Source organism: Clupea harengus, unplaced genomic scaffold (genome assembly GCF_900700415.2).
Source record: "Clupea harengus unplaced genomic scaffold, Ch_v2.0.2, whole genome shotgun sequence".
NCBI lineage: Eukaryota > Metazoa > Chordata > Actinopteri > Clupeiformes > Clupeidae > Clupea > Clupea harengus.
The window spans coordinates 1-10,510 of record NW_024879968.1 but is presented as its reverse complement, the minus strand read 5'-3'; positions in this window follow the sequence as shown (position 1 = coordinate 10,510).

The window sequence follows — 10,510 nt, the reverse complement described above, 5'->3', positions numbered from 1 at the left end:
GTTAACCTTCGATACTGCTGTTTAAATGTCGAGTTTCATCCTGATATTAGGACCACTTTTGACGACACAGAGGTAAATATCGAACTAACTGTGAAGAGTACACTCTATGGTTCAGGCGTAGGGTGAACCAGTGGCCAGCTGGGGGCGTCGTAATGTCATACTGCACTTGTCTTCCTGGGGCCTGGAGGTCTGTCGTGTCACTGATATAACTTGAATGTAAAGATCGACTATGCCTTTGAAGAGTTTAACATCGGTACATCACCATACACTCAGTTGCCAGTTTATTATGTACTCCTAAAAAAAAACCTAATGCAGTCTTATACAACAGTCCTACAATACCCCCCCCCCCCCCCCCCCCCCCTTCGTGGTAATATTGGAGACAGGTGGCGAATCAACCGTATGATTATTTTGGAGGCTATAGTATGTGGTGCTGTTTAACTGTATTGAATTGGTGTTTAAGCCCAGCCACACTGATTGAAATGTGGTGGTCAAAACAATAGAAACACGAACCAGTACAACACAATACAGTTCAACAACCCCACAATCTACAGCCTCCAAAGTGTGCACACAGTTAGATCAACAGCTCTCGGAATTTAGTTTAAACAAATACAGAATAGTATAACCTTCATGAAGCTAAGATTTACTGCAGGACTGGTGTGTTACCTCCTGGTATGAAATGCGCTGTAAAAATAAAGTTTGATTTGATTTTGATGTATTAGACTGCATTAGTTGTAACTCAGTGTTCCTAATAAAAAAGCAACTGAGTTTATATCTATCCCTACGGAGGCTAAAGTGTACGTGTCGATCAGAAAACGATGTGTATGATAAGTCTTGAAAGTATGTGAGTTTTGTGTAGTTGAAGACTCACTTGCACGTTGAAAAAGCTTTAATTTCCCCATCGGGTGGGCTATGTAACAATATGTACGTGATACAGAACTGATCATTTGTGCGATTTCCTAATAATCCACTTCTACTTGGTACTCAACATTAACCGTGCGTGTTGTGGGAGAGGCAGTCAAGCCATCAGAACTGTCAACCTTTGATCTCAGCCACACGACCCAGAGGAAATGGCCTACTGAGGAGCCACTTCAGAAGCCTTGTTGTGTAATCAATGGGATGACCGCACTACAGTTAAATTATAAAGTGATGCCTGGACGGTGTGCAGTCTGTTCCTTTGACTGCACAAATCCGATTTCTGAAACTGTAATCAGAGTTGTTAAACTACATGTTGGGACATTTTAGGGCATACACAGAACTAACTGGACAAAAAGTTGATTCGTGTAGGTCCACAATCTTATTGGCCACAGACAATGTGTGACGTCGATCAATTCTGCAACAGAGAAATAACACGAATAATAAGACAGGACAGATTCTCACAACGTGCGTGCAGGCAACAGCACTCAGTAATGGGGACACCTTTCAGTCCAAACGGCCTGCGTTGAAGTGTGTGTGTTTGTGTGTGTGTGTGTGTGTGTGTGGAGGCTGACGTCATGGCTTCCGCCCTGCTAGCCCTCCGCCCCTTGAGTGTGTCGGCGGCGCTGCTTGGGCTGCTGCTGTCTGCCTGCTTGCCTGCTGCACAATCCAACATGGAGTAACCAGAGATGGGGCTCGTACGGGGCCACCCTCAGCAACATCAACCTACATTCTCAACTGAGGAATCTGCGGACAGTCCATTAACCGCTCCAGAACTTTAAATCTGGGAAATACCTTTGGAGATACTGACCAACGGGATACACATTCGCCGTGCGTCTGCGTTTTCAAGAGCAACTGGTTTGCTTCCATAGGAGAGAGCGAGTAGGAGAGAGAGCGAAGGGGAGAGGGAAAAAAACCAAAAGCATCAAGACGAAGACGGGAGAGAAAGAACAAAACAAACACCTAAGGGCTCGATAAAACCATACATCGGGGAGTATTGTTTGAGAGTGGCAAGAACATGACGAGCGAAATGCGCGCACCCATTGTGGGATTGTTTTGGAGGTGAAACGAGAAAAATGATTGAAGAAACACACCCAAACGAGTAAGTAGCCCATTTTAAACAATCTTTTCACCCTAAAGTAAGATTTGCATGTGGTTTTTATTCGAATAACTTTAACATACTTGGTGGAAAGTAAAGTTTTACAATATGTAAAGTAGATCGTGTGCTGGACGGAAGTTAGGGTTTTGGCGAGTTTTGGCACTATTTTAGGAGTTGAAAGTGCTTTGTGGTATGGAGCATACGAAGTGACAGTGGACGCAAGGAAAAAGGGGGATTGGGGCCCCCTCCTTGTTCTCCGGATCTTGACTTGGGGAAGGTAGAGGGAGGGAGTAGGCTATGGCGGGGGTGGATCGGAAACATTTTGTAAAGGGATTTACTGTTTTAAAAGATATGGAAATCATCTCAATGTGTAAACCTAGACTGCCTCTCTCAAAGTTACTTGGATGCGATCTTTAACATTGCTCAATTATTTGCAAGTGGTTTGTTTGTCTTTGAGTGATCGCATTATTTATTATTTACTTTTAAAGCTTATTATGTTCGTCTACTCTCGTGAATTCTACAGAAAGTCTTGCTGACGTCCCAGGTTAACCGATAACCTGGGTTAGGTTATATCCGCCATTTGTTTTCTTTTTCTTGAATCGCACTCATTTGCATACTGTGCTTCATTCATAAAAAAGACACGGATCAGCTTCGACGACTTGAATGCCACAGTTAGTTGTTCGGTGTGACATTAGCGTCTTGAATATTTCATCTTGTATAAAAATCTACATTAAATAGGCTAAACTTGTGCTAAACAAATGCAACCGCTCAAAAATAATCGTACCAAAGCAGACACTCACAGATAGGCCTATACCACATGCTAGCCAAACTACCTATCCTTGGTAAAGGGAGACGTATATCCTAGATTCTACATTTCTTCCAGGCATAGTTTATTTCAAAGGGTTTTTGTGTTTGTCTAGTGACATGTTTGTTGTCATATTTGGTTGCTTATGTAGCGATCCTCCAAGATTGGGCCTGGCTGAGATGAAGGTATTGCAGACCCGTCATCTGTCTGTCTGTCTGTCTGTCTCTTCAGTTTATATTTAATCATACATACAGGACATGCACGGCATGTTGGCGCACCAGCATTTCAACGTGCACGCACACCGGTCTCAAGTGAGTGGAAGCACTTGTGCCGGTGCTTTTGGAACGGAAGGGCGAAGGGCAGGGGAGCTGTTTGCGCCAGCCAGGGTCGCATGACGCCCGCCGGCCCATTCATAAAAGCGCTAACCTTCTGTCCGCTTCATTCATGACTACACTCGCCCTGCTTCCACAACGGAACGACCATGATAGGAAATATCGATGAGGATTGCACCTGAACACTACGAATGTCCTGGAATAGAGACGCATCCGCGATACTGCTGAAATCCGCATCTCCCACCCGAAATATCTTGCAATGCTAATATTCCTTTCTGAAGTGATTTTTGAGTCGCCTATTTAAATCCAAAAATATTTCTAATCGCAACCTAATTTGGCTAATCTCAGACACTGCATTCGAACGTGATTACAAAAATATTAGCTCCATACAGGCTGGACTATGTGGAATTGTAATTATGTTAATTGAACGGATTTTGTCAACACAGTTTACACCCCTGACAAAGATTGTTGAGAGCATATCACAAAAGCAAGAGGCTACTGGCACGTGATAGCTCCACGTGCCTACTCCAATGGTATGGATCTGACTAAACGAAGCCCCCCTCCCCCTACAAATACACATGGCAGGGAAGGGTATGGCAGCTGTATTGATCTCAGCAGTGGCGGATCTAGGTATGGGCGACACAGGCAGCCGCCCGGGGAGGCTTCTCGCTAGGGGTGGCACGGGGCGCCCGCACATTAAAAAAAAAATCGGATTGATGACATTTGCGTGATTGCTTTTCTATCGCTTATTTACACGTCACATCAACGATATCACGGCACGGTGTAGGTTAGTTAACCTTGTAGGAGTGGGCGCCCGGACTCTGGTTTGTGAGCTAGAAAAGGGCTATTGCCTGGAAGGTCTCCCACTCCGAAGTACGACAAGGGGAGGGGGCGGGGGTAGGTTGACCTCAGGTTTCCCCACAGGAAGCCCGAGGAAGCCACTAGATCTTAGCAATGTTGCAAACATGTCCAGTTCTGTCAGTGATGACAGAGAAGAGAACAATGCAAAATGACATTCAGTAAAGGTCAGAGCTACATCCTCTCCCGAGCCGGAGCCCTGGCTGTGCGGTGGGAATCGATTTTGGATCCCCATTCCTGCCCTGACTCAGGACTCCAGCGACTGGAAATGTGGAACTGAAAAAAAAGGGCTGGACTGCTGATGTAACCAACATGCATGCCTGTTTTACTTGCTTCGTGCTACCGAGTTGGTGCATGACTTGTGCAGCCATTACCGAACAGGACTCATTTTAGGCTGTTGTTAAGTGCAATATCGAGAATTTGAAAGACACTGATTTTTTTTAAGCTGCCCCCCCATACCGTTATTTACACTCTCGAAAGACACGCTATACTCGGTACTGAAATAATAACCAGCCAGTCTTTTTCATCCCCACATACTGTATTTACAGTCATAGAGATGGAAAATGTGCAATAATTCTATACAGGTTTTTCATATTTTTTTTCTTATTCTGTGTCTTCCTCCAATTGTGTGTACCATCATAACACACTGTTTCCCCTCAGCTGTTTTTATTTCGTTATTCACCTTGGAACTTTTTCTTAAAGGTGTTTTAGACAATATTTTTTAGTTTGGCAGCACAGTAGTCTAGTAAATGCATATTTGACAATGCGCTTAGTAAATTAATTTGTTGACTCAAGCTAAATAGCCTTGTTTTGTCTTTTCATTCTGTGTTCTAGTTCTAAGTGTAACCTATTATTGCTATCAAATGCGGTGTGCATGCAGCTCACTCTAGCTGTTCATCTGGTGTGATAGTACTAATGTTGCTTACTCTCTTATAATAATTATTGGTAATTGCACATGTGGTCCTTGCCAACCCACTGTCCTCTAAGATGGACTTTAGTAAAAAATCTGCTCATTTTCAAAACAGATCACATTTCCTCTCTCCTTCAAAGTCACCTTTGTCTTAATGGTTTCAACCTGGAATTATGTTACATCACAACTCCCACCTCGTTTTTTTTTTTTTTTTCTCTATTCCTCTCTGGCATTTTTTTTTTTCAAGCCTTAAAAAATGTGGCGGTTAGTGTTTTGATGGGGTCAGAGCTGCGATGGGGGCCAGGAAGAGTGAGAGTTAAATGAGTGGAAGTGACAGAGAAGGCTAACGGCAGATGGATTTTCTCCTCTGCGGCTCGATGGTGGCATGGGCCTGTCTGGGCCACGCTTCTCTATCGACTGCGCTGCCAAACTCCACACGTTTCGGATTTCTGTTGACAGGGATGAGCCTGCACAGGGGAGGCAAGGTCACCACATCAGCCCTTTTAAAAAGCTGCTAAGCCCCTCCGTGGGAAGCCTGAAACAACCATATGCAAACACTGCACCGAGTAATTCAAGAAAAATAGCAAGTTTTCAGCCTCTTCTAAACAATGATGGGCTCATTCAAGAATTTTACAGTTTTAGAAATAGGAGGGTGGAAAGTAATTTCCTGGTATACAGCTTTGGTTTGTTTTGGTGACTGCAAAAGAATTGATCGTTTGCAATTGTTGTACAAGTATTAAAAAGCGGATTTCTCTGCCAGTATTAAAAAGTGGCTGATGTACACACACTTACTTTCTGAAGGACTAGTTGTCCTTGCAAATCAGTCTCAAGAGACCGGGGTTCCGGAGGGACAATCCTGAGTGACTGCCATAACCACAATGACTAACCCTAACCACACATGTTCCAGATACTGACTGGGAAGATAGGATGTAGGTGGCGTAAGGGACAAATGCCTTTGTCTGACCTGCCAGGTTGTTAATATTTAATTTGATTGTTTCCTAGAATTTTATTGGTCAACCTAAGCAGTAAAATGGAACAGTTTATTTGTGTAGTCCGCTCCGCTATTGTAAACCAACCTGCACAAACAAGGCCTCCTCATAGGAGTTGGTCTCACCCTGAATGATTGCCTTTTACTCCCCCCCCCCCCCCCCACACCCTTTCTCTGTCTCACACACACACACACACACACACACACACACACACACACACACACGCAGGCACGCACACACACACACACACACACGCAGGCACGCACACACACACCTCTCATATCCTTGATGAGAGGGTGGGAGAGGCTGTCCCCTTAGTCATGTCCTGAACAGGAAACCATTATGTGTGGTTTATTGCGGCAGTTGTCTCTTTTCATTTGCAAACGCACCCCCTTAAATGGCGTCGTCTGCGGGCCTGACAACCCCCTGTTCATTTGGATGGGTTCATTTGCTATGCTAATGCGCACATGGTGCCTTTGGGGGTACCCCGCGCCACTCAGGCACAGGGCCCCCTATAGGCCCGGAACACTCAGCCCCGAGCCACAAGCTCCCCCAAGAATAAGTCCATGGCCAGACACGGCAGTTTGCAGCCCCAGACACAGAAGGGCGGTGTTAGACATAGGGATTGCCAAGGGCCCAGATTATACTAGAGTTAAGAGTAGTGGAAAAGTGTTGTATCTAGTTTAAATAGGCAGCCCACTGGCTGGTGTGGTAGCTTTGTGATAAAAAGGGAGTTTCTCTCTTAGTTATTTTTGACTGAGTTTGGCTTCTGTGGGTTGGATTAGATAGATTGTGTTATTTGTGTGACTGTGTGCGCGCATCTTGTTTTAGTTTAAATTTGACTTGTTCCCACCTTTACTTGATGGATTTGGTTCCCACAGTTTGGTGTTTTGGAAGCTCTCATATGGCAGGAAGTCACACTTATTTGTGTGTGTGTGTGTGTGTGTGTGTGTGTGTGTGTGTGTGTGTGTGTGTGTGTGTGTGTGTGTGTGTGTGTGTGTGTGTGTGTGTGTGTGTGTGTGTGTGTGAGGGTATCTAACATGCGCTGGTGGTCAATAGCTCCAGCCTCAGTGAATCAACCATCTGATATTAAATAAAAGCTCCCTGCAGGGCTTTGGCTTTCAATAATCTGACATGAGGTTTCGATAACTAGTTTCCTAGTGTTAAGTATGGATGCAGTCTCCCAGTGTTAAGTATGGATGTAGTTTCCCAGTGTTAAGTATGGATGTAGTTTCCCAGTGTTAAGTATGGATGCTGTTTCCCAGTGTTAAGTATGGAGGCTGACTGGGACATTTTCACTTGATGTCAGTACACTAATATGACACACACACACACACACACACACACACACACACACAAACTTGATGTTAGTACACTAATATGTCCTTACGGTACCCTGTAGCCACATACTCCCTGGTGTAAACTGCAGTCCTTTAGTGTTTGGGAATGGGTTGCTTACGCTGTGTGAATGAAACAAGTCTGTCTTTTTTTATCAGGTAGTGGAGGTTGGATCATGGGCCTCTTATACTGTCTGGTGGTCCTCTGCTATGCTGTCTGGTGGTCCTCTCCTAGGCTTCTTTGGAGGGCTGTGAGGGCCAGGCGGGGCTATACTGGCCTTATCTGAGGAAGTAACAGCACCACTCTTATCTGGATTGGTGCAACTGTTCAGCCCACCTGCCAAAAAAAGGGCGGAAGCCACTCAGCCCGATAAACTTCCCCCAGTTTCTTTTTTATCGCCGTTTTTTTGTTTCTCTTTCATGTGTGTGTGTGTGTGTGTGTGTGTGTGTTTTGTGGGGTGATGAGAGATGGGCAAGAGAAGCTAGGTTAGCTAGCTGTTTATGCACAGACCTGCGAGTGCATGCTAACGCTAACAGTAACTTATAGTGTAAATAAACTCACTCCGCCTTACAAACACTTAAAGGGACATTTCATCTGACCTCAAAACTACACAACCGAGGCTTGACTGTGTTCTCACTGTGTTCTTTTCACTGACTTAAGACGCTTCATGTTTGTAAACTCTTCTTGAGAATCGATACTTTGTCACATAAGTCTAGTGATAGATGAAGGTCAGATTGAGGCTTAAAGCGTAGGTGTATTAGTGAGCAAATTGGTACACCAAATTGGAACACCTCATAATTGACCAGAGTGAACAAGTTCTATGAATAGGATCACAGTCTATATATTAAACAAATATGCTAATGTATGCTGTGGTTCAACCCTCAGGAAAGGGAAAATATTTATATCCTTATATACATCCCCCTGGAGTATAACATTAATAACACCTATTGTTCAAGGTGCAAGTGGGGAAAAAACCCTTAACATTTATTGAATAGTGATTTGTCCTTTTGTCCAATGATGTTGTTGAAGTTGAATGAGTTTGATGTTGTAAGCAGAGCAGCAAGACTGGTAGAAGAGATGTGTGTGTGTGTGTGTGTGTGTGTGTGTGTGTGTGTGTGTATATGCGTCTGTGGCAGCAGTGGTCTGTGTTTGCAGTGTCTGGAGTAAAATGCCGCGCTCCTCGTGTCTCACAGTGGGCCCGACAGGCCTGTGTTTCAGTGACCACAAATTATACGGCTGTGAGTCTGTGACTCCTGCTTCCCCTTTCCAGTGGTATGGCCCATAGTCAGAGTGAAGTCTCAATCCCCGCCATTCCACACACAGAAGGCTCATGTTACCGTATTGTTAGTTTTTCTCCTGCCGTCTAGATATCTAACAACAAAGAGTCGGATATAGTTTGGCACCATTGTTTTTTGGAGAAAAATGTTTTTTTTTTTGGTTTGTTTTGTCACTGTATTGCTGCATGCGGCACAATGACAGAAGGACATTCACATACAGGAAAGCGTTACTAACGTGTGTGTGTGTGTGTGTGTGTGTGGTGTATGTGCGCGCAGAGATTGTGGAAGAACTGCTCCAGTGCTAATGGAAGTCGATTGGCTCTGATACCCAGGGCCTGTTGGGGCAGGTTTAGGCCCAGTGGCTGGCGCAGGATCGGTAGCAACAGGATCGGGGGCAACAGGGTCATATCCTCCTCTAGACTGCACGTGTTTGTCCCTGGAGAGGGAGCGCGCACAGCACAGAATCCCCGCTGGAACAACACCCTCATGTGATCACTGTCATGTGTTAGTGTGTGTTCGACGCACGTCAACAGCGGCCAGGAGGGGGAGGGGGGGGGGGGGGGGGGGGGGGCAACCAACGTCCTCGCTCTGCTCTCTGTCTTGAGAGACAGCGGCCCCTCTTATACTCATCTCACCCGCCCCGAAAAAGAGATCTGTAGCGTCCCTCCCCACCCCGTACGCCTTCCTCCCCCCCTCACCTTCCTGTGGTCAATGCCAGCATTGTGCTCAGAAAGCATGACATGACGGCCCTGATTTCCGACCAGGGTGCACTAATGGGGTTAGCCTCCGTCAGTAAAACTCTCCTTTGAAAAGTAGGAAGAAATTCCCCCAGAGGTGCGCCCCAGGCAGCACCAGGATGCGGCGTATCGGAAAAGGCACGGCACACCACGACCCGGGGCCCGTTTGGCCCCCACAGATATGAATTGGTCCCTTATCAGCGATGACTCGGATACTTTGCTTCCTCCGGTCGGCGTGAACCTTCACCCTTTTATAGCCCTTGATGCTGTCAGATAAGGTGTTGCACCACCAGCTTAATGGAGTCATAAGGATGCAATCAGGAACTGCTACATGTTATACAAGGTCTTATCTGGATGAGTTTTTATTTTTTTCAGTGATACGATCGGGTGTGAGAAGAGCCTGTAGCCTAAGGAGCAGTTGTGGCTGAATGAGGCTTTAACCATTTGAAACCTTTTTGTTGTGGTTTGGTTACCTTCTTGCTGATCTAGGGCCAGTAGCATACCGCGCCTCCAAGCTTTGTCTTTAAATAGCCCGTCATAGCTCCACTACAGACTCCATATTCTAGTGAAAAAGCGACTCAAGCACTTAACCAATGACCCAAGATATCCCCCCCCTCTTGAATGCTGTTTTAATAACTCCTTAACGTCAGCAATAAAGGTGCCTTTTAGTGATTGTATTGAGTAGTACATGGTACGAAAGTATCTCGTTCTGTCCTTCGTCCTTTTGCCTCTTCCTTATATGTGTGTGAGTGAGAGTTTGTGGGCAGGCGCGTATGGCTGCGTACGTGTTTAAGACACACTGCTTTGGACTGTGTGGGTGTAGACGTACTGTACATGTGGCTCTGTAGTCGTAGCGCGAGCGAGCGGCGAGGACAGCCTGTTCAACTGCTCTCTTTGAATGTGCAAATCTGTGTGCGTGGGCGTCGTTATATAGGTGCACTGCAGGTTTAAGAACGGATTGATCGCGCACACACACACACTCACACACACAGGCTCTCGATCCTTCTCTAGTTCTCCCGCTCTCTCTCTCTCTCTCTCTCTCTCTTGCTCCCTCATTCTTTTTCCTGTTCTGTTCTTATGACAGAGGAGAGAGAGAGAGGGAGGGAGCGAGAGAGAGAAGGAGAGAGAGACAGAGAAGGAGAGAGAGACACAGAGACAGAGAGAGAGAAGGAGAGAGAGAAAGATAGAGAGAGAGAGACAACATGCAGCGCTGGGCTCCAGGCCTCCGGCTCAGGGCAGAGTGGCTGCTTGCT